Consider the following 24,331-nt stretch of genomic DNA (forward strand, 5'->3'; position numbering starts at 1 on the left):
GGGTTGAGTCCAGTGAACCCCAGACTATAGAGGCAGCTATGTCTATGGCCCACAAACTTAATGACAAGGTGTTGAGAAGAAGCAAGACTACAGTTGTTGAAAGCAGTGAGGAGGTTGTCAAGAAGGCTGATAATGGGAAACGAAAGTGGGATAACAACCGCAATCAAAACCAAAATCAGCAGAAGAAACAGGATACCTCAGGTGCTAACAACAGAAATCAGCGTGTGTGTCCTCGTTGCTATAAAGTTCATGATGGTTACTGCACAGTTACTTGTAAGAGGTGCTCTAAGCAAGGGCACATTGCTAAAGATTGTACAGTGCTTTTGCCGGGGTCTGCTACTCCCGCGACTGGTGGTAATAATAATAATGTTGGTAATAGAGGTGGTAACGGTAACGGTAATGGGAAATCGAATAATGGAGGTAATCCAAGGGTTTGTTATGAGTGTGGGAAGCCGGGGCATTTCCGAGATGCTTGTCCCAACAAGAAGACTGCAGAGACTGCACGCGGCCGAGCGTTCAACATTAATGCTAAGGATGCGGAGGAAGATCCTAAGCTTGTTACTGGTACGTTCTCAGTCAACGATTTATCAGTTTATGTGTTATTTGATTCAGGGGCTGATTTAAGTTTCGTGGCGAGTAAATTAAGTCCGAGAATCAAAACGCCGTTAACTCTCTTAGACAATACTTATGTTGTTGAAGTAGCTAATGGTAAGGAACTTACTGCTAAGACTGTACATCGTAAGTGTAACATTAATCTGGGTGGTAGGGATTTCGAGATAGATTTGATATTGATTGAACTTGGTAGTTTTGATATTGTTATTGGTATGGATTGGTTGTCCGCGAACCGTGCCGAGATCGTCTGTTATGATAAGGCTATTCGTATTACTGATGTGATTGGAGAGCCACTGATGGTCTTTGGAGATAAGAAATGCACACAGTTAAACCTTATTAGCTGTATGAAAGTTCGTAAACATCTCCGTAAGGGCTGTCATGCTATCCTTGCTCATGTTGTTGATCCTAGTAAGGAAGTAAAGAACGTTGATGACGTTCATATTGTTAGGGATTTTCCCGAGGTGTTTCCCGATGACTTACCTAGCCTTCCGCCGCAACGCGCGGTAGAATTCCAAATTGATCTTGTTCCCGGCGCTGCTCCTGTAGCACGTGCTCCTTATCGTCTTGCGCCTTCTGAACTTCAAGAATTGTCAAGTCAACTCCGTGAGTTGTTAGACAAAGGTTTTATTCGTCCTAGTTCATCCCCTTGGGGAGCTCCTGTTCTGTTTGTTAAGAAGAAGGATGGTTCTTTTCATTTATGCATTGATTATCGTGAACTGAATAAGCTCACTGTTAAAAATCGTTATCCTCTTCCGAGAATTGATGATCTGTTCGATCAGCTTCAGGGTTCTTCTGTTTATTCAAAAATTGATCTTCGTTCTGGCTATCATCAGTTGCGTGTTAAAGAATCTGATGTTTCAAAAACTGCTTTTCGCACCCGTTACGGTCACTTTGAATTTCTTGTTATGCCGTTCGGATTGACAAATGCACCTGCTGTGTTCATGGACCTCATGAACCGTGTGTGTAGACCCTATCTGGACAAGTTCGTTATTGTTTTCATCGACGACATCCTTATCTATTCTAAGAGTGATGAAGAGCACGAAGAACACTTGAGGTTAGTGCTTGATTTGTTAAAGAAAGAAGAGTTGTACGCTAAGTTCTCTAAGTGTGCTTTTTGGTTAAGAGAAGTTCAGTTCCTTGGTCACATTGTTAGCAAACAAGGAATACAAGTTGATCCTGCTAAAATTGAGGCGATTGAAAAGTGGGAAACCCCGAAAACTCCTACTCAAATTCGTCAGTTCTTAGGATTGGCAGGTTACTATCGAAGGTTCATCCAGGATTTCTCTCGTATAGCGAAACCTCTGACTGCCTTAACGCATAAAGGGAAAAAGTATGAGTGGAAGGATGAACAGGAGAATGCTTTTCAGATTTTGAAGAAGAAACTGACTACCGCTCCGATATTGTCTCTACCGGAGGGTAATGATGATTTTGTTGTTTATTGTGACGCTTCGCGTCAAGGCTTTGGTTGTGTTTTGATGCAACGAAAGAAAGTTATTGCGTACGCATCACGTCAGTTGAAGATTCACGAGCAGAACTATACAACTCATGATTTAGAGTTGGGGGCCGTTGTTTTTGCACTTAAGATTTGGAGACATTATTTGTATGGGGTCAAGAGTACTGTGTACACAGATCACAAAAGTCTTCAACATATCCTCGATCAGAAACAGTTGAACATGAGACAACAAAGATGGATTGAGACGTTGAATGATTACGATTGTGACCTTTTGTATCACCCGGGTAAGGCCAATGTTGTGGCTGATGCATTGAGTCGTAAAGAAAGGACTGAACCTCGCAGGGTTAGGGCCTTGAATATGACAGTTAGATCAAACCTCGCAAGGCAGATTCTTGAGGCACAACAAGAAGCCTTAAAGGAAGAGAATTTTGTGAAAGAGAACGTAAGAGGTATGGCTAAGAAATTTGAGATTCGAGCAGATGGTACTAGGTACTTTGTAGGACGTCTTTGGGTTCCGAAGTTTGGTGAACTGCGACAACTTGTTTTGGATGAGGCTCATAAGTCTAGGTACTCTATTCATCCTGGTTCAGGAAAGATGTATCATGATCTTAAGGAGCTGTATTGGTGGCCAAATTTGAAAGGTGATGTGGCTACGTATGTGGCTAAGTGTTTGACCTGTTCTAAGGTCAAAGCTGAACATCAAAAATCGTCCGGATTGTTGGTACAACCAGAAATTCCCGAGTGGAAGTGGGAAGGTATCACTATGGATTTTATCACTAAGTTACCAAGAGTTTCGGGTGGCTACGATGCGATTTGGGTGATTGTAGATCGACTCACTAAGTCGGCTCACTTTTTGCCGATTAGGGAAACCGATTCCATGGAGAAACTCACCCGTTTGTATTTGAAAGAGATTGTTTCGAGGCATGGTGTTCCCGTTTCTATAATTTCCGACAGAGATAGTCGATTTGTATCGAGATTTTGGCAATCGTTGCAAGAAGCCTTGGGAACTAGATTGGATATGAGCACCGCTTATCATCCTCAAACGGATGGTCAAAGTGAGAGGACCATTCAGACATTAGAAGATATGTTGCGAGCTTGTGTGATTGATTTTGGAAATGGGTGGGATAAGTATTTGCCGTTAGCTGAGTTTTCTTATAACAACATGTCATAACCCGTCCTTAACCATAAGAACGTGTTAGATAACGTATGATTTCATTGCGAGGTATTGACCTCTTTATGCGACATTTTTAAAAGAGAAACTGCATATATTATACATTACAAACCATAACCATTATTTTTGTTACAAGCTTTAGACAATAAAAAGATGATTATCGTTTAGAGATAATCTTCGACTTACAAACTTTACATATAATGATAACAACACGATTTCGAGCATATTTTACAACACAAATCCTTGGGTATGCAGTTTTATTTTTGACACAAATATGCGTACGCAAGATCCTGCTCAAATTCAACATAATGCAGCGGAAGCTTTAGTAATCACCTGAGAATAGACATGTTTTAAAAGGTCAACATAAACTTGGTGAGATATAGGTTTAATGCCGGCAGCAATATATATATATATAGACCACAAGATTTCGTATATAAACAGTTTAATAAAAATATTCTAAGTGGTTGAGCACTTGGTAACCATACTTAACATTTAATCACGTCGCATATTCCCTTTATTATGAAATCTTACTACACCGTACCAAGTGTAGTCACGAAACGAAGTACTGTGCAACCGTTGAATACTGGTCGTCCAGTCCGGTTGGGGTTGTCAGGCCCGATAGATCTATCAACAGGATTCGCGTTTACAATACCGCTGTAAATAACAGTTACCAAGCTACAGGGAAGTACGCCAGTGGTACAACTCAACGTAGAATATATTTTTCAGTTACTTGTGTCCATAACGTAAAACATAAAATACATGTATTCTCATCCCGAAATATTTATAGTTTAAAAGTGGGACTATATACTCACTTTCGTCTTGAAGATATATATAATTTGACTTGGTCTCCGGTTGATATCACGAACCTATCCATATATAATATATCAATACTTTTTCTTTTTAAACAAACGTCACATATATATACTTGTTATACTTTTGATACTTTTAATAATTCCTTAGTCCGTAGTTAGCATTTCGTTGTTAGTAATTCAATTTTTAATGGTTCATTTTTAGATGTTTAATAAACCCCCAACGAAATAAATAAAACCCCATCGTATATGTATTGGTCGAGATTAATCTTGACCCACGGTACCGGTGTTGTCAAATGACGTGTTGCGTACATAAAGTACCGGTGTTGTCAAATGACGTGTTGCGTACAAACATGGGATCTTATGATTAATCTTCTCGTGTTGTTTACGGGTGATCCTGAACCATATAAAATTGAATTATAAGTACATATATATAAAATATCATGTTAACTTAAAAAGATGTGATTTATTTAATTTTTCCCAATTATTTTCGTGGCTAAACTAGTCTTGGATATCCGATTTTGTTTCGGTCATAGTTTCTTCGTTACAACTCCGTTTTCGTTGATTCAACTTGCCATCTCCTTGGATCGAGTCCCTCTTTAAGACTATGAACTGTAAATACCTTAGTTTGTATTCAAAATCACACGGCATAGGTCAAACTTTAGTGAAACTTATGAAGTTAATCATTTTCCATCATGTAAACAACCTTAAATGATTATTTTTCTAAAAATACTTATACTTTGAGTTAAATCATGAAATTTTTATGTGTTATCATATTCATAGTAGAAATCATTTTTCCAGAAAATAAACCTCCAATTCAAAGTTTAAGATGGTTTTTAATTATCCAACCCAAAACAGCCCCCGGTTACACTCCGACGTCGTAAAAACAGTTTTTAAGGTGTTCTTTGAAAAACCAAGTTAAACCTTGTTAAATTAGCATATATTTAAGATATATTACAGGTCTTGAAGTATTTTAAAAGTTAAGTTAGAAGGATCTATTTAGTTTGCAAACAAGTTTGAAAACTTTCAAACTATGTTCTTGTTGTTAAATTTTTATACCACAAAATAAGATAGCTATATATATATGAATCGAATAAGGTTATGAACATAGTTACTACCTCAAGTTCCTTGGACAAGGTTGCTGTAAAAGAGGAGTAAAAAGCTAGAACCAAAAGGGTGATGGAAGTGGATGAAAGATTGGAAGTAAGTTTGTGTTCTTGGAAGGATTTCTTGAAGTGTTGTTGTAAGAGTTTTCTTATGGTGATTAAGTAGTGTTTTTGAAGCTAGATCTTCATGGAACTTTGCTGAATGGTTATGGAGTTTGAGGGTAAAGAAAGAGTGTGTGTTTTTAGCTAGAGAGTTGAAGTTAAAATGAATCAAAAATTGGAAATGAGTGCATGTATATATGGTGGTGATGGTGGCGTTTTTTATGATGAACAAGGACAAGATTTTTGTTGTTCTTTTGTGTAATAATTCATGCATGCATCCAAATTTCAATTACCTCTCATCAAGGGCAGTAATAAGGGCTGGTTAGGTGATGATTTGATGTGTATATACCAATAGTAAATACGTATAGAAGCTAGGTATGATACGAGTACAAATACTCTAGATATACGTATAGAAATTTTGTGAAAAATGGAATGAGGATTCAAATATAGCTATATTTTGTGAATACACTTATATGGTTTTATGTATTTAAGTTCTTAAAAGTGATTAAATACATTACTTATACGATATATGTATAAACATTATAAGTTGTAAGTATTTATGTCAAATAACGTTACGTATGGTTATCGTTTTGAAAACTTAAGTTAGTAGTTTCAAAATATACTTATAACTTATTGTTATTAATACAAAATGAGATATTAAAACATTCATTAATCATGTTAAATATGTATATATACATATATATACACAAACATATAATTATCATATATTGTATAGTTCGTGATATCATCGGTCAAACTAGACGGTCAAACGTTGTGTAAAACTCTTTTCGAAAACATAAGTCTCAACAATTTGGATTGCTTATCATGTTGGTAAGGTTTAATTTATGTAAATATTAATCTTATAAGTATAGAACGATCGAAAAAGTGCGGGTCGTTACATTACCTCCCCGTTAAATAAATTTCGTCCCGAAATTTTAAAATTGTACCTATTTGCGTCATCGAGAAACAAGTGTGGATACTTTTGTTTCATCTGATCCTCTCGTTCCCAAGTAAACTCGGGACCTCTTCTAGCACTCCAACGAACCTTAACGATCGGTATGTTGCTCTGCTTGAGCTGTTTAACTTCACGATCCATGATTTCGATTGGTTCTTCGATGAATTGTAGTTTCTCATCGACATGGATTTCTTCAAGAGGAATGGTGAGATCTTCCTTTGCAAGACACTTCTTAAGGTTTGAGACGTGAAAGGTATTATGTACTCCGGCGAGTTGTTGCGGTAACTCAAGTCGATAAGCTACCGGTCCAATGCGTTCGATGATCTTGAACGGGCCTACATATCTTGGGTTCAGTTTACCCCTTTTTCCAAAACGTATCACACCTTTCCAAGGTGACACCTTTAGCATAACCATGTCACCGATCTGAAACTCTAATGGTTTCCTTCGGACATCGGCGTAGCTCTTTTGGCGACTATGGGCTGTTTTCAATCTCTCCTTGATTTGTACTATCTTCTCAGTCGTTTCGTGTATGATCTCGGGACCAGTTAAATGTCGATCTCCTACTTCATTCCAACAGATAGGAGATCTACACTTCCTTCCATACAATGCTTCGAATGGTGCAGCTTTAATGCTCGCATGATAACTATTATTATACGAGAATTCTGCTAACGGTAAATACTTATCCCATCCGTTTCCAAAATCGATCACACATGCCCTGAGCATGTCTTCAAGAGTCTGAATTGTTCTTTCACTCTGCCCGTCGGTTTGCGGATGATATGCGGTACTCATATCCAGATGAGTTCCTAGTGCCTCCTGTAGTGATTGCCAGAACTTTGAGGTAAATCTACTATCACGATCGGATATAATGGAAATAGGTATTCCATGCCTTGAAACAACTTCCTTTATATACAATCGTAATAGTTTCTCCATTCTATCCGTTTCCTTTATAGGCAAGAAATGTGCAGACTTGGTGAGACGATCAACAATCACCCAAATAGTGTCGTATCCCCAGGCAGTCTTTGGTAACTTCGTGATGAAATCCATGGTAATACCGTCCCATTTCCATTCTGGAATTTCTGGTTGTTGAAGTAACCCTGACGGCTTCTGGTGTTCTGCTTTGACTTTGGAACAAGTTAAACACTCCCCAACATATGTTGCAACGTATGTCTTTAAATTAGGCCACCAATAACGTGTCTTAAGATCTTGATACATCTTTCCGACTCCAGGATGTATCGAGTATCTTGTCTTATGTGCCTCGTTCAATATCAACTTCCTTAATCCACCCAACTTCGGTACCCAAATACGATTTGCAAAATATCGAATTCCGTCTTCCCGTATAACGAGTTGCTTCTCATACTTCTTCATTATTTCCTTTCTTATGTTTTCTTTAGTAAGTGCTTCTTGTTGAACTTCTTTGATTTGTGAGTTGAGATTCATGCGAATTTTTATGTTCATTGCTCGAACTCGGATTGGTTCTCGTTCCTTTCTGCTTAAAGCATCGGCCACCACGTTCGCTTTCCCGGGATGATAACGAATTTCACAATCATAGTCGTTTATTAACTCGACCCACCTACATTGCCTCATGTTCAGCTGTTTCTGATCAAAAATATGTTGAAGGCTTTTATGATCAGTAAACACAGTGAATTTAACCCCATACAAGTAGTGTCTCCACATCTTCAGTGCAAACACGACTGCTCCCAATTCTAGATCATGCGTCGTATAATTCCGCTCGTGAATCTTCAATTGTCGGGATGCGTATGCAATAACTTTCTTCCGATGCATAAGAACGCAACCAAAACCTTGTCGCGAAGCGTCACAATATATTTCAAAATCATCGTTCCCTTCTGGTAACGATAAAATAGGCGCCGTAGTTAACTTCTTTTTCAGTAATTGAAATGCACTCTCCTGCTCAGAAGTCCATTCATATTTCTTCCCTTTTTGCGTTAACGCTGTCAACGGCTTAGCTATTCGGGAAAAATCTTGAATAAACCTTCTATAATAACCGGCTAAACCCAAAAATTGGCGTATCTGCATTGGTGTCTTAGGAGTCTCCCATTTTTCAATGGCTTCAATTTTTGCTGGATCAACCTGAATTCCTTTGCTACTAACAACGTGGCCAAGAAATTGCACTTCTTTCAACCAGAAAGCACATTTAGAAAATTTAGCATATAGCTGTTCTTTTCTTAACAACTCTAATATCAACCTTAAATGCTGCTCATGCTCTTGCTCACTCTTGGAATAGATAAGAATATCATCAATGAAAACGATAACAAACTTATCTAAATATGGACTACAAACTCGATTCATGAGGTCCATGAATACAGCTGGCGCATTTGTCAACCCAAACGGCATGACCAAAAATTCGTAATGACCATAACGTGTCCGAAAAGCAGTTTTTGGTATATCTTCTTCTTTGACACGTAATTGATGATAGCCCGATCTTAGGTCAATTTTCGAGTACACACATGATCCTTGGAGTTGATCAAATAAGTCGTCAATTCTCGGTAGTGGATACCGATTCTTGATAGTTAACTTATTTAATTCACGATAATCTATACACATTCGGAAAGATCCGTCTTTCTTCTTGATGAATAAAATTGGAGCTCCCCACGGTGAAGTACTTGGTCGTATGAATCCACGATCCAGTAATTCTTTTAACTGACTCTGAAGTTCTTTTAACTCGGACGGTGCAAGTCTATATGGAGCACGGGCAACCGGTGCAGCTCCTGGTACAAGATCTATTTGAAATTCTACAGATCTAAATGGAGGTAATCCCGGCAACTCTTCCGGAAATACTTCAGGAAAATCTCTTGCCACAGGCACGTCATTGATGCACTTCTCTTTTTCTTTCTTTTCGACTTTATTAACATGTGCTAAGATAGCATAGCACCCTTTCTTCAAGCACTTTTGAGCTTTCAAATAACTAATGAGTTTTAGCTTTGAGTTACCCTTCTCTCCATAAATCATTACTGGCGTTTTATTCTTACGAGGAATACGAATTGCCTTCTTGGCGCACACAACTTTAGCTCCTATTTTGGACATCCAGTCCATGCCGACTATTACATCAAAACTTCCTAATTCTACGGGTATCAAATCAATCTTAAATGTTTCTCCGGCTAAATTTATTTTACAATCACGGCAAATTTTATCGGCTTTAATTAGTTTACCATTAGCTAACTCAATCATGTACTTAGCATCTAGAGGTAATGATAAACAATTCAATTTAGCGTGAAAGTCTCTACACACGTAACTTCTATCAGCACCAGTATCAAATATAATAGATGCGGATAAGTTATTAATTGTAAACGTACCCGTAACAAGCTCCGGGTCTTCACATGCCTCTCTAGCATTAATAACAAATGCTCTCCCACGTGCAGGTCCGATATTCTTCTCTGGATTCGGGCACTGGCTCTTATAGTGACCTTGTTTTCCACACCCAAAACAAGTAATGGTAGCCAAAGCAGTTCTATTTGCATTGGTGGCAAGAGTCTTGGTACCATTTGTATTTGTAACGAGAGCCCTACAATCTTCAGCAAGATGACCCTTTCGATTACATTTGTTGCATACCACATTACAGTAACCAGAGTGATGTTTGTGGCATCGGTTACATAAAGGATTTTGTCCTTTATAACCAAAGCTTAACTACCCGCACCTTGCGTGTTTTCTTGTTTCTTAAAAGATTGTTGTTGGTTACCTCGATCATAATTTCCATTCCACTTTCTTTTGTTACCTGATACCTTCACATCAGTATTGGATACTTTCTTATCCATGATGACCTGATCCATTAGCTCGTTTGCCATGGTTATAGCTTCATGAATTGTCTTAGGTTTCAATGCTGTAACATTTGCCTTGACCTTTTTGGGCAAACCATCTTTGTACATTTCAATCTTCCGTTCTTCGGTTGGAACCAATTCAGGACATAGCAAAACTAATTCCATGAATCGCTGATTGTAGTTGGTGATTTCAGTACCAATAACCTTCAGACTTCGTAACTCATCTTCCAACTTCCTAACCTCGTTCCTTGGACAATATTCGTTGATTAACATTGTTTTGAATTCTTCCCACGGAGTATCATAAGCTACATCTCCTCCTACAGCCTTCACATAATTTTTCCACCACGTGAGTGCACTATCTTGTAAAGTGCACGATGCATACTTGGTCATGTCCTTTTCAACACAACCACTGATTTTAAACACAGTCTCCATCTTTTCTATCCACCGGGTTAAACCGATTGGTCCTTCTGTTCCACTGAATGATGAGGGCTTGAAAGCTTGAAAAGTTTTGTAAGTGCACCCCACACGAGGATTTGGGTTAACTGCAGCACCTCTTGCAGCCTCGACCCATAACATTCTATCGTTCACTCGCTGATTGATGAGTTCCTGGATTTCTTGTTCCGTCATTCGGTTCAATCGCGCCATATTCTTCTATAAGAATGAAAAGAAAATAATTATTCACATGGAATATTATAGATGTAGTGTATATTTACAGTACATTATAGCTTATTAATAATATGAACCAGGTATTATTATAAAAGCCTTTTCTTCTTATTAGCGTTTTATAATTATATCTAGGGTAGTACCTACCCGTTAATGTCCATACTTAATAGCTTAGTACAGAATCAATTACTACCATCTAAATAATACTTAACCATGGAAAATTATTGCATTTCACACTTCACTATTTTACATATGCTTATCTTACATCGAACATTAAGCAAACCACACTAATAATATTATACAAAACATTATATGATCCCATGGTTTAATACGGCAGCGCATCGTTTGGTCTATTTTCTAGGACGTTTAGGTTCAAAGAATCGCTTAACGCTTATCCTGGCTGTCTGCCTATATTTTGGCTGTGGGACTGAAGAACTGGATGCCGGGATAGAACGAATAGAAATAGCGGGAATAGGGGTGGTAGTGTCTAGTGGAGTTGGTGCCACATCATCCTTACTAAACTCGGGATTTGAATTTTCTAATTCATTAGCCTTTCGTTTCTTTCCTAGTTCGAACTCGTCTTTTGTAATTTCCTGTATTTCTTCCTCGGGTTCACTTTCCTCCTCGGGTTCACTTTCCTCCTCGGGTTCACTTTCCTCCTCGGGTTCACTTTCCGGGTTCTCTATAGTCGGTTCATCCGGAATTTGTGAGTCTTCCCCAAAGATATTATTTTCGTCATCGGATAGGTTAATGACTGGAACACCATCTGAAGATTCTGGTTCGGAGTCGCTGAACGTGATGACAAGTTTTGAGCCCGACATCTATCACACAAAAACTAACCCATTAGTACTACATAATATTTACATATAAATTTTAACCAACAATGATAAGCAATGGTAGACCCGGTCAAAGTCCAGACTTACTAATGTATCCTAACGACTTATCAGTTAGACACACTAATGCAAACCTGGTTCGCTAAGACCACCGCTCTGATACCACATGTCATAACCAGTCCTTAACCATAAGAACGTGTTAGATAACGTATGATTTCATTGCGAGGTATTGACCTCTTTATGCGACATTTTTAAAAGAGAAACTGCATATATTATACATTACAAACCATAACCATTATTTTTGTTACAAGCTTTAGACAATAAAAAGATGATTATCGTTTAGCGATAATCTTCGACTTACAAACTTTACATATAATGATAACAACACGATTTCGAGCATATTTTACAACACAAATCCTTGGGTATGCAGTTTTATTTTTGACACAAATATGCGTACGCAAGATCCTGCTCAAATTCAACATAATGCAGCGGAAGCTTTAGTAATCACCTGAGAATAGACATGTTTTAAAAGGTCAACATAAAGTTGGTGAGATATAGGTTTAATGCCGGCAGCAATATATATATATATAGACCCCAAGATTTCGTATATAAACAGTTTAATAAAAATATTCTAAGTGGTTGAGCACTTGGTAACCATACTTAACATTTAATCACGTCGCATATTCCCTTTATTATGAAATCTTACTACACCGTACCAAGTGTAGTCACGAAACGAAGTACTGTGCAACCGTTGAATACTGGTCGTCCAGTCCGGTTGGGGTTGTCAGGCCCGATAGATCTATCAACAGGATTCGCGTTTACAATACCGCTGTAAATAACAGTTACCAAGCTACAGGGAAGTATGCCAGTGGTACAACTCAACGTAGAATATATTTTTCAGTTACTTGTGTCCATAACGTAAAACATAAAATACATGTATTCTCATCCCGAAATATTTAGAGTTTAAAAGTGGGACTATATACTCACTTTCGTCTTGAAGATATATATAATTTGACTTGGTCTCCGGTTGATATCACGAACCTATCCATATATAATATATCAATACTTTTTCTTTTTAAACAAACGTCACATATATATACTTGTTATACTTTTAATACTTTTAATAATTCCTTAGTCCGTAGTTAGCATTTCGTTGTTAGTAATTCAATTTTTAATGGTTCATTTTTAGATGTTTAATAAACCCCCAACGAAATAAATAAAACCCCATCGTATATGTATTGGTCGAGATTAATCTTGACCCACGGTACCGGTGTTGTCAAATGACGTGTTGCGTACATAAAGTACCGGTGTTGTCAAATGACGTGTTGCGTACAAACATGGGATCTTATGATTAATCTTCTCGTGTTGTTTACGGGTGATCCTGAACCATATAAAATTGAATTATAAGTACATATATATAAAATATCATGTTAACTTAAAAAGATGTGATTTATTTAATTTTTCCCAATTATTTTCGTGGCTAAACTAGTCTTGGATATCCGATTTTGTTTCGGTCATAGTTTCTTCGTTACAACTCCGTTTTCGTTGATTCAACTTGCCATCTCCTTGGATCGAGTCCCTCTTTAAGACTATGAACTGTAAATACCTTAGTTTGTATTCAAAATCACACGGCATAGGTCAAACTTTAGTGAAACTTATGAAGTTAATCATTTTCCATCATGTAAACAACCTTAAATGATTATTTTTCTAAAAATACTTATACTTTGAGTTAAATCATGAAATTTTTATGTGTTATCATATTCATAGTAAAAATCATTTTTCCAGAAAATAAACCTCCAATTCAAAGTTTAAGATGGTTTTTAATTATCCAACCCAAAACAGCCCCCGGTTACACTCCGACGTCGTAAAAACAGTTTTTAAGGTGTTCTTTGAAAAACCAAGTTAAACCTTGTTAAATTAGCATATATTTAAGATATATTACAGGTCTTGAAGTATTTTAAAAGTTAAGTTAGAAGGATCTATTTAGTTTGCAAACAAGTTTGAAAACTTTCAAACTATGTTCTTGTTGTTAAATTTTTATACCACAAAATAAGATAGCTATATATATATGAATCGAATAAGGTTATGAACATAGTTACTACCTCAAGTTCCTTGGACAAGGTTGCTGTAAAAGAAGAGTAAAAAGCTAGAACCAAAAGGATGATGGAAGTGGATGAAAGATTGGAAGTAAGTTTGTGTTCTTGGAAGGATTTCTTGAAGTGTTGTTGTAAGAGTTTTCTTATGGTGATTAAGTAGTGTTTTTGAAGCTAGATCTTCATGGAACTTTGCTGAATGGTTATGGAGTTTGAGGGTAAAGAAAGAGTGTGTGTTTTTAGCTAGAGATTTGAAGTTAAAATGAATCAAAAATTGGAAATGAGTGCATGTATATATGGTGGTGATGGTGGCGTTTTTTATGATGAACAAGGACAAGATTTTTGTTGTTCTTTTGTGTAATAATTCATGCATGCATCCAAATTTCAATTACCTCTCATCAAGGGCAGTAATAAGGGCTGGTTAGGTGGTGATTTGATGTGTATATACCAATAGTAAATACGTATAGAAGCTAGGTATGATACGAGTACAAATACTCTAGATATACGTATAGAAATTTTGTGAAAAATGGAATGAGGATTCAAATATAGCTATCTTTTGTGAATACACTTATATGGTTTTATGTATTTAAGTTCTTAAAAGTGATTAAATACATTACTTATACGATATATGTATAAACATTATAAGTTGTAAGTATTTATGTCAAATAACGTTACGTATGGTTATCGTTTTGAAAACTTAAGTTAGTAGTTTCAAAATATACTTATAACTTATTGTTATTAATACAAAATGAGATATTAAAACATTCATTAATCATGTTAAATATGTATATATACATATATATACACAAACATATAATTATCATATATTGTATAGTTCGTGATATCATCGGTCAAGCTAGACGGTCAAACGTTGTGTAAAACTCTTTTCGAAAACATAAGTCTCAACAATTTGGATTGCTTATCATGTTGGTAAGGTTTAATTTATGTAAATATTAATCTTATAAGTATAGAACGATCGAAAAAGTGCGGGTCGTTACACAACAGCTACCACGCAAGTATTAAAGCCGCACCGTTTGAAGCGTTGTACGGTAGGAAATGTAGATCTCCTATTTGTTGGAATGAGGTTGGGGATGCTCAACTTACAGGTCCAGAGATTATTCACGAGACTACTGAGAAGATTGTTCAAATTAAAGAAAGGTTGAGAACTGCTAGAAGTCGGCAAAAGAGTTATGCCGACAAAGGAAGGAAAGATGTTGAATTTCAAGTTGGTGATCGTGTTATGTTAAAAGTTTCGCCTTGGAAGGGTGTTATTCGTTTTGGTAAAAGAGGGAAGTTAAGTCCTCGTTTCGTGGGACCGTTTGAGATCATTGAAAGAGTTGGACCGGTGGCTTATCGTTTGAAGTTGCCACAAGAACTCAGTGCTGTTCACGATGTTTTCCATATTTCGAAGTTAAAGAAGTGTTTGGCTGAATTTGATCAGACTATTCCTTTGGAGGAACTTCAAGTTGACAAGCAATTGCATTTTATTGAGGAGCCAGTTGAGATCATGGACCGAGAGGTTAAGACTCTTAAACAGAGCAGAATTCCTATTGTTCGGGTCTGATGGAACGCTAGACGCGGTCCCGAGTTCACTTGGGAGCGTGAAGACCAAATGAAGCAGAAGTATCCGCATTTGTTCTCAGATGCCGAGTCAACCCCTGCGCCTGCTTAAATTTCGGGACGAAATTTCCGTAACGGGGAGGTACTGTCACGACCCTACTTTTTCCGTTATCTTTTTCCGTTAATTATTTAATGACCGTTAACTGTTAGTGTGCCACGTCATTTCTATAACCTATATTATTATTTTTGTAATAATATATATATAATAATTATTATGTGTTATGTGAATATATGTATTCATATTTTAATTTATACGTTTCTACGTTCCGCGGATTTCCATCCGGCGAATCTTTTCGGTTTTTAAACCAACGGTCGAGCTTTCGGGATTTTTAAATCATAAATATTTTAAATATGATATTTTATGATCATATTATTATTAGGTGTGTTTATATTTATTTTTCGTCGCGCGTTCGTTATCCTTCCGGATTTTTAATCGCGTAAGCGTGTTTTCGCGTTTCGGGCTTCGTTCGGGATTTCGGGCCACAAGGAAATTAACTTTTAACAAAATTGGACCCATGGGGCCCACCCCCATGCAAATTCGGCTGAAGCCAAGGGGGGGAGGGGGTTACTTCTCCTTGTTTTCTTTTTTTTGAGATTTCATCTTATCACTTTCCAATTTATCAAAAACCTAAATTAATTTTGCTCTCCTCCCTCTTTCCTTCTTCCTTGGGCGACGCCACCACCAACAACATTCATCATCATCCATCAACAATATATTACTTGGATCATTAAATCGTTCACATAATCGGTTTCCTCTCGTCTTTCTCTACGCGACTACGTTGATCGTTTCTCGATTAGGGTATAAACCCTAACCCTAGAATCTTCTATTTTTCATTTATATTTCTGTATTTTGAGTTTATATTATTAGTATGATGTATATTAGTTGTTGTAATGTTGTTTGGATGCATAGAATTACTCGTTTGTACATGTTTTCGGTTTGTAAATTTTGGACAGCAGTTTGATTCGTATATTCTGACTTTGTAACTGATATGAATGTTAAAATAAAGTACATAAATGAGTTCCTCTCATCAAGGCATTAATTTTAGACTCCGGATTCATGTCGTTTCGATTCCCGGAGCCCTAGATATGCTTAATTTGGTTTTTGTTAAAGATTGAAAGGTGTTCTTGGCATGAACAAGGTTGGGTCCGACTTTGTGACCATCTTTGGTGTCTTTAGGGTGTGTTATTTGGTTAGGACTGATGGTGGGACGAATTTTTATGTTCGGGTCACCTAAATCCGAGCCACGGTTCACCCGTTGTGCCCGAATTACCGTTTTGAGTAAATTGATTTCCCAAATGTTGTCATGGCTGATATCCACGACCTAGGGACTGTTATTGGAGTGTTCTTGAGTTCATAATTGTGTCGGGTGGTTTGAGTAGGTGAAGTTGCATATGTGGCTTGCCCGAAACCGACACCCGGGGCTCAAGATACGACCCGACGAACTTTTAAACTTAAAACTTATGGTTCATGATTAAACTTATGTTAAAATTAATGGATTTCATTATTAATCAATTACTTATGATAAAAGAAGTAATTATTATTATTTAAAACTTGTGATATAAATATTTATTATATCATTTAATTATTAATTATAATTTAATTAACATTTTAATTAAACTTATGATTAGTAATACTTTTATTATTAAAGGAAAATACTTATGATAAGTATTAAATTTGTTTTTGTGAAATTATTAAAAGACTTATAATAAATATTAAATAATTATTTAATTATTATAAGACTTAATTATTATTTAATTATGATTTAATTATTAAATACTTATGATTTAATAATTTTAATTAGAAACTTATGATATGATTAATAATTCATTATTAATTAATAATACTTATGATATGATTTAAAATTTATTATAAATTAATAATATTTATATTATGATTAATATTTAATTAATTAATTAAATACTTATGTTATACTAATTATAACATTTCAACTTATATTAACTTTAATAATTCATTTTATTTAATTAAACTTATGTTAAGACATTATTATACACTTTTGACTTTAAATAACATTATAACCTATGTTATTATTATAACTTACACTTTTAAAATTAATGTTGACTATGTTTGACCAAGGTTGACTTTTGAGTTGACTTTCGGTTGACTTTGACTTTCAGTTGACTTCTGTTGACTTTCTAAATAAGGAAACTTTCCTAACTTCAAAACTTTCTAAAAATAGAACTTTCTAAATTTGGAAACTTTCCAAAAATAGAAACTTTCCAAAAATAGAAACTTTCCTAAAATAGAAAACTTTCCAAAAATGGAAACCTGCTAAAAATAGAAACTTTCTAAAAATAGAAAGTGTGTGTCCTTATGCTGTTCCAATCAAACCGATGCTTGCTGAGTAATGTTCTATGCCTACTTGCAACATGTACAATAGCTATCATACTAAGACTTGGCCTAAGTTAGTTATTTATTTCGACCTGCTTTATTTATAGGTCGGCGTTGTGATCTTTCTTGATCACATTACTTTACTTGCTGTTCGCTTGTTTGTGAGATTTCTTCAGTTGCTATTTAAGGTGAGTTATAGTCCCGTTTTTACATACTTTTCAAAGTATATTTTTGGGATGTGATTACATGCAGATTTTTATTTACGTTTAGACACAAGTAACAGTTAAATTTAATTATTCATTGTGAGTTGGACAAAAATATTCCCTAGTCTGGTAACTGTAATCACTGGTTTCTACTGGTGAACGCGAATCCTATGGATAGATCTATCGGGTTTGACAACCCCATTTCGAGCTAGTCGCGCTAGCAATTTATAATCGGAATGTTTAGTACTTCGTAATTTGTTGTAGATACACTGTCCAAGTGTATATTTTTATTGTGTTTGGCAAGGGTAAATAAAGGGTTAAGTGGTTACCAGGTGGCTCATTGATAATGGAATAATGTTTAATATTTTCTAACATATTTTTTTAAATCTTGTGGTCTAAAGTTTACTTGTTTATTTAAACCTATAATCCACTCAACCTTTGTGTTGACAGTTTACTTGCATGTTTTCACAGGTACTTGAGTTATTTGATGCTTCCGCTGTCGTTAGAAGAGTCTGCATGCATTTGGGCAGATTTTATGAAACTATTAATGAAAGTTAAGTTTGCATTCTATTTTGAATAATTTAAATTGTGGGTTTGTTGGCAATGTTTTGTGTCAACTTTTGGTTCATTACTATGGATGGTTGATTTAAACTACTTAATTGGGTTTGTTTCCTTTTTGGGCAACATTTTGAAATAAAAGAATGCAACTTTGTTTATTTAATTCATTTAAGTCCGATCAAGCTGTGGGACCAACTGACGGATCCGTTAAGTGTTTTGACGGGGTCGTCACAGATTAGACACAAAGTAATCAATCCATATTGGGTTCTTTAAACTCAAAAGATGTCGTGGACCATGATGATAATATTTGATGATGGGAAGATGTTGATTTAGCGATGGTGAATGATGATGATGAAATTATGATAACGAATATCGTGATTTAGATGTGGATGATGGTGTAAGAGATGAATGTTGATGATTTAATTAGAATTATAACAAAGATGTAAAGGGGTTTTATTGTGGAAGTAGGAGAAAACAGAAAACATGAACTAAATAGTTTTTTAAATCGTAATTAAAATAGAAAGAAACTGATAGCAGGAAGGTTAAGGGTGTTTGAGTTAAAGTAGGAGGTCGTGGGTTTGAACCTAGGCTGTTGAAGTTTATATATTTTTTTTCTCAATAAATAGCTGCCCAGTTTGGGTTAAGGGTGATTAGGCTGTTGGGCCAAGTGTGGCTGGGCTGTTCAGGCTCGAAACAGAAAATGGGTTGATATAATTATTTTGGGTATTGAATCAAGAAAAGCAGACTAGATCAGGTGGTTGAGGTTATGTTGGGTTATCGAGAGGTTGCGGGTTCGAGTCTTGGCAGAGACAGTTTTATTTTATTTTGGGAGATTATACCCTTAAGGTAGTCATCTATATTTTTTATTATTATTGTTATTATTATAATTATTATTATTACTACTAATAACATCATTATAGGTATTTTATTAAATCATTAAGATTACTTGTATTATTATTAAAATTATCATTATTATTATTATTATTCTTGTCAACACTAGTGTTATTACAAATAGATACTTTATACAACAATACATTACAATAATATTAATATTATGTATCATTATTTTGTTATTATTAAAATGATAATTACTATATTATATATATAAAAGGTATCAGTTAATACACAAATATATATTGTTATCATATATAAAACCTTATATATATATTTTATAATATAAATAATGATAAATATTAACTAGATAAAATGTATAAATTAAATATATTAAAATGATCTAAATAACATGAAATATAACAAGTATACTATTAATAATAAAATATATAAACTTGCTCGATTACGATTACATGTTTTAATATATATACGAATGATATAGGTTCGTGAATCCGAGGCCAATCCTGCATTGTTCAGTTGTTCGATATAGTCATATGTATTTTTACTACAAAATACATTAGGTGAGTTTCATTTGCCCCTTTTACTCTTTACATTTTTGGGCTGAGAATACATGCAAATACTTTATTAACTGTTTTACAATATTTATATGCGTGAGTTCATTTGCTCCCTTTTTACTCATTATATTTTTGGGCTGAGAATACATGCAAATGCTTTATTAACAGTTTTATAATATTTAGATGCGTGAGTTTCATTAATCTCTTTTTATATATATTTTTGGGACTGAGAATACATGCGCTGCTTTTATAAATGTTTTATGATATAGACACAAGTAATCGAAACTACATTCTATGGTTGAATTATCGAAGTCGAATATGCCCCTTTTTATTAAGTCTGGTAATCTAAGAATTAGGGAACAGACACCCTAATTGACGCGAATCCTAAAGATAGATCTATCGGGCCCAACAAGCCCCATCCAAAGTACCGGATGCTTTAGTACTTCGAAATTTATATCATGTCCGAAGGAGGATCCCGGAATGATAGGGGATATTCTATATGCATCTTGTTAAGGTCGGTTACCAGGTGTTCAATCCATATGAATGATATTTTTTGTCTCTATGCATGGGACGTATGTTATGAGAAATGGAAATATGAAATCTTGTGGTCTATTAAAATTATGAAATGATGTTAAACTAATGAACTCACCAACCTTTTGGTTGACACTTTAAAGCATGTTTATTCTCAGGTATGAAAGAAGTCTTCCGCTGTGCAATTGCTCATTTTAAAGATATTAGTTGGAGTCATTCATGACATATTTCAATAGACATTGCATTCGAGTCATTGAGTTCATCAAGATTATTATTAAGTCAATTATAGTAAGATATATTATGAAATGGTATGCATGTCATCAACTTTCGATGTAATGAAAGATTATCTTTTCAAAAACGAATGTAATGTTTGTAAAATGTATCATATAGATGTCAAGTACCTCGCGATGTAATCAACTATTGTGAATCGTTTATAATCGATATGGACTTCGTCCGGATGGATTAGGACGGGTCGTCACAGTTGGTATCAGAGCGGTGGTCTTAGCGAACCAGGTCTTGCATTAGTGTGTCTAACTAGGAGTTGTTAGGATGCATTAGTGAGTCTGGACTTTGACTTAGTAATTGTTAGGTTATATTAATAAGTCTGGACTTGATCTACATGTCAAAAAGTTTTGCTTATCATTTGGTGTCAAAAATTATCTGCTAATCATTCTTAGTCTAGACACGTCTTGTTGCATTGATTGCATAAATACTGTATAGACAAAATTCATATCTTAGCGTATCTGCTAAATCATATCTTATCGTATCTATTACTGTAAACTTTGCCTGACATATCTCGTAAATTCCTTCGTAATCTACGAAACCTTTTGTTCTATATATATGGATATTCTATGTAATTAGAATACCATCCGTTAGCCAGAAAATCATTTCATATCTAAAAATTCTTTATTCAATCGTACGAAATGGAATTCGTCATTAGTTCAAGTCATTCGGATTCCGAAATAGATTTCCACTCAAGCTCCGAAGGCAGTGTCACCAGAATGAATCAATCAATCATCTATCCCCGATTTATCTGATGAGTTCGTAGCCTCCTTAATCATTGGAGACAAGAAGAAGGCGATCCTTTCCATCCACCACATTGCCCTCTTGGCGAAGAACCTGAAACACTTACCGGCGAACCTGTTCGAAACACCATTCTCACATTCATTTTCAGAGTATCTCGCCACGATTATATTCTATCTAAAATTCTAAACCTTATTCATCCACTCGCTCCGACAGACAATCATCCCGGAGTAATACATGAAGTCAACGAACTTCGCACTCGAGTAATCAATTTGGAGAATACGGTGCAAAACGTACCAGCATCAGCAACATCACCGTCACCAACAGTACCATCAGTAACAGCATTAGTACCATCAACAATCCATGCCTCAACATCTCATCCTATACCTCGAGCATAATCATCGTTCTACATGACATTCTATATCATTTATCTTTGTTCGACATGCGATTATGTAATCTTTAATGTTTTAGAGATTATGTATTCTAGTTCTAACGGTAAACCAAATGAGTTTAAGATCATATTAACTCAATGAATCCATGGTTGCATTTGAAGAAAATATATATGTATATATGTTTTCACAAAGATTGTAATTGAAAATTCTTTCGTACAAACTGTTAATGGTGAAAATATTTTAACGGGTAGGTAATACTCGAGGAATATTCAGATTTCACGTTAATAAGTCACAATGTACATTCTTCGAAGCTGATTCAACAGTCGTTTACTTTTCTACTTACATCCACCGATATACAAATCCGTTCACCACAGAATAACCATATTCATCCAATTTCATATTTGGATTTTGACCTATCAGAATCCAACAAGTGGCATAATGAAGAAAACATTTGACAAAATAAAATTTGTTAGAAACAAACAAATTAACTATGAGAAATTTTGTTAAGAATCCACGCTAACAAAATCCTTCCTAACTGTTCCTAGCTAACTGTGGACTAATCAATTGAGGACTACCAACAGTGGACAATTAAAATGAATTAAAATATTAATTATAACATATGAAACTAATTATTCTTCAAGCTTGCCACTTGATTTTCATCTTAAACCTCATTTGTATCTTGACGATTCCAATTTGCGTTCAAACCTTTCATAATTCTTGAAAACACCTCAATCGGGAGGATGAATCAACTGCACTTTATCTACGGAAGAAAAGATTTACGCATATAGTTATGCATCTGAAAAATTCTCAGAACCTGTATAAATGTTTAACATGTATCTGTGTTAGTTCCTTTGGCATTGTTATTTCCGAATATAACAATGCAATTTCTTTTCAAATTAGACAATTTTGTCACAGCTTCAGCAAGTCAACTTCAAGTTTTCAGTCGGATTAGCCTTATTATAACCTTGATATATAAGTTATCTTTCGTCATCCTTACCGGGGAACCGTTTATATTCCACCACATTAGCAGTAAACTTATCAACAACTTCATTACTCATTGACTTAAGCCTCTCCGAAGAACCATTATGGTTGTTCATTAAAACCTTGCCATATACTCATCCATATCTTATAACGAGAACTGCCATACCAATCACCAGGAGTTAGCAATCAGTATTTCGAATCTCGCAGCATTTCTACATCAATAGTTATATGTATACATATAATTTATCTTTTAGAACTATGATCATCCATTCTGAAATTCTGAAAAGCACCCAGTCTACGAATCAATACTCTGAATTCTGGAAAAAAAAACTGAATGAAGCAGCAAAAGCTGTGAACGACCTTAACAGTCAAAAGTTGATGATACATAATTGAGTAAACCATGAAGGAGACTCTGAACAAATTACAAGGACTAAACTTGTACATAAAGAATCCAGATGATTCTGTTTCTGATGAAATCTTTAGAGAATATCTTGCTCCGAAGTCATGTTAGAATCTTACGGAAAATCTTTCTCCATCAACCATCGAACTTAGAAATTCCAAAATATCATTATAAATATCTTCGATATTTCTGAGGATATTTTCATAAATATTCTCGTACGAAATTATATACTGTAGTGACCCGAACTTTTCCATGTTTATATATATTAATTAAGATTGATATTTACATGATTAAATGTTTCCAACATGTTAAGCAATCAAACTTCTTAAGACTTGATTAATTGAAATAGGTTTCATATAGACAATTGACCACCCAAGTTGACCGGTGATTCACGAACGTTAAAACTTGTAAAAACTATATGATGACATATATATGGTTATATATATAGTTAACATGATATTATTATAAGTAAACATATCATTAAGTATATTAACAATGAACTACATATGTAAAAACAAGACTACTAACTTAATGATTTTGAAACGAGACATATATGTAACGATTATCGTTGTAATGACATTTAATGTATATATATCATATTAAGAGATATTCGTACATCATAATATCATGATAATATAATAATTTAAAATCTCTTTTGATATTATAAACATTGGGTTAACAACATTTAACAAGATCGTTAACCTAAAGGTTTCAAAACAACATTTACATGTAACGACTAACGATGCTTACAATTACATCCTCGTTCAGTTTCATCAACAATTCTACTCGTATGCACCCGTATTCGTACTCGTACAATACACAGCTTTTAGATGTATGTACTATTGGTATATACACTCCAATGATCAGCTCTTAGCAGCCCATGTGAGTCACCTAACACATGTGGGAACCATCATTTGGCAACTAGCATGAAATATCTCATAAAATTACAAAAATATGAGTAATCATTCATGACTTATTTACATGAAAACAAAATTACATATCCTTTATATCTAATCCATACACCAACGACCAAAAACACCTACAAACACTTTCATTCTTCAATTTTCTTCATCTAATTGATCTCTCTCAAGTTCTATCTTCAAGTTCTAAGTGTTCTTCATATATTTTACAAGTTCTAGTTACATAAAATCAAGAATACTTTCAAGTTTGCTAACTCACTTCCAATCTTGTAAGGTGATCATCCAACCTCAAGAAATCTTTGTTTCCTACAGTAGGTTATCATTCTAATACAAGGTAATAATCATATTCAAACTTTGGTTCAATTTCTATAACTATA

Source organism: Rutidosis leptorrhynchoides, chromosome 10 (assembly GCF_046630445.1).
Source record: "Rutidosis leptorrhynchoides isolate AG116_Rl617_1_P2 chromosome 10, CSIRO_AGI_Rlap_v1, whole genome shotgun sequence".
NCBI classification, from domain to species: domain Eukaryota; kingdom Viridiplantae; phylum Streptophyta; class Magnoliopsida; order Asterales; family Asteraceae; genus Rutidosis; species Rutidosis leptorrhynchoides.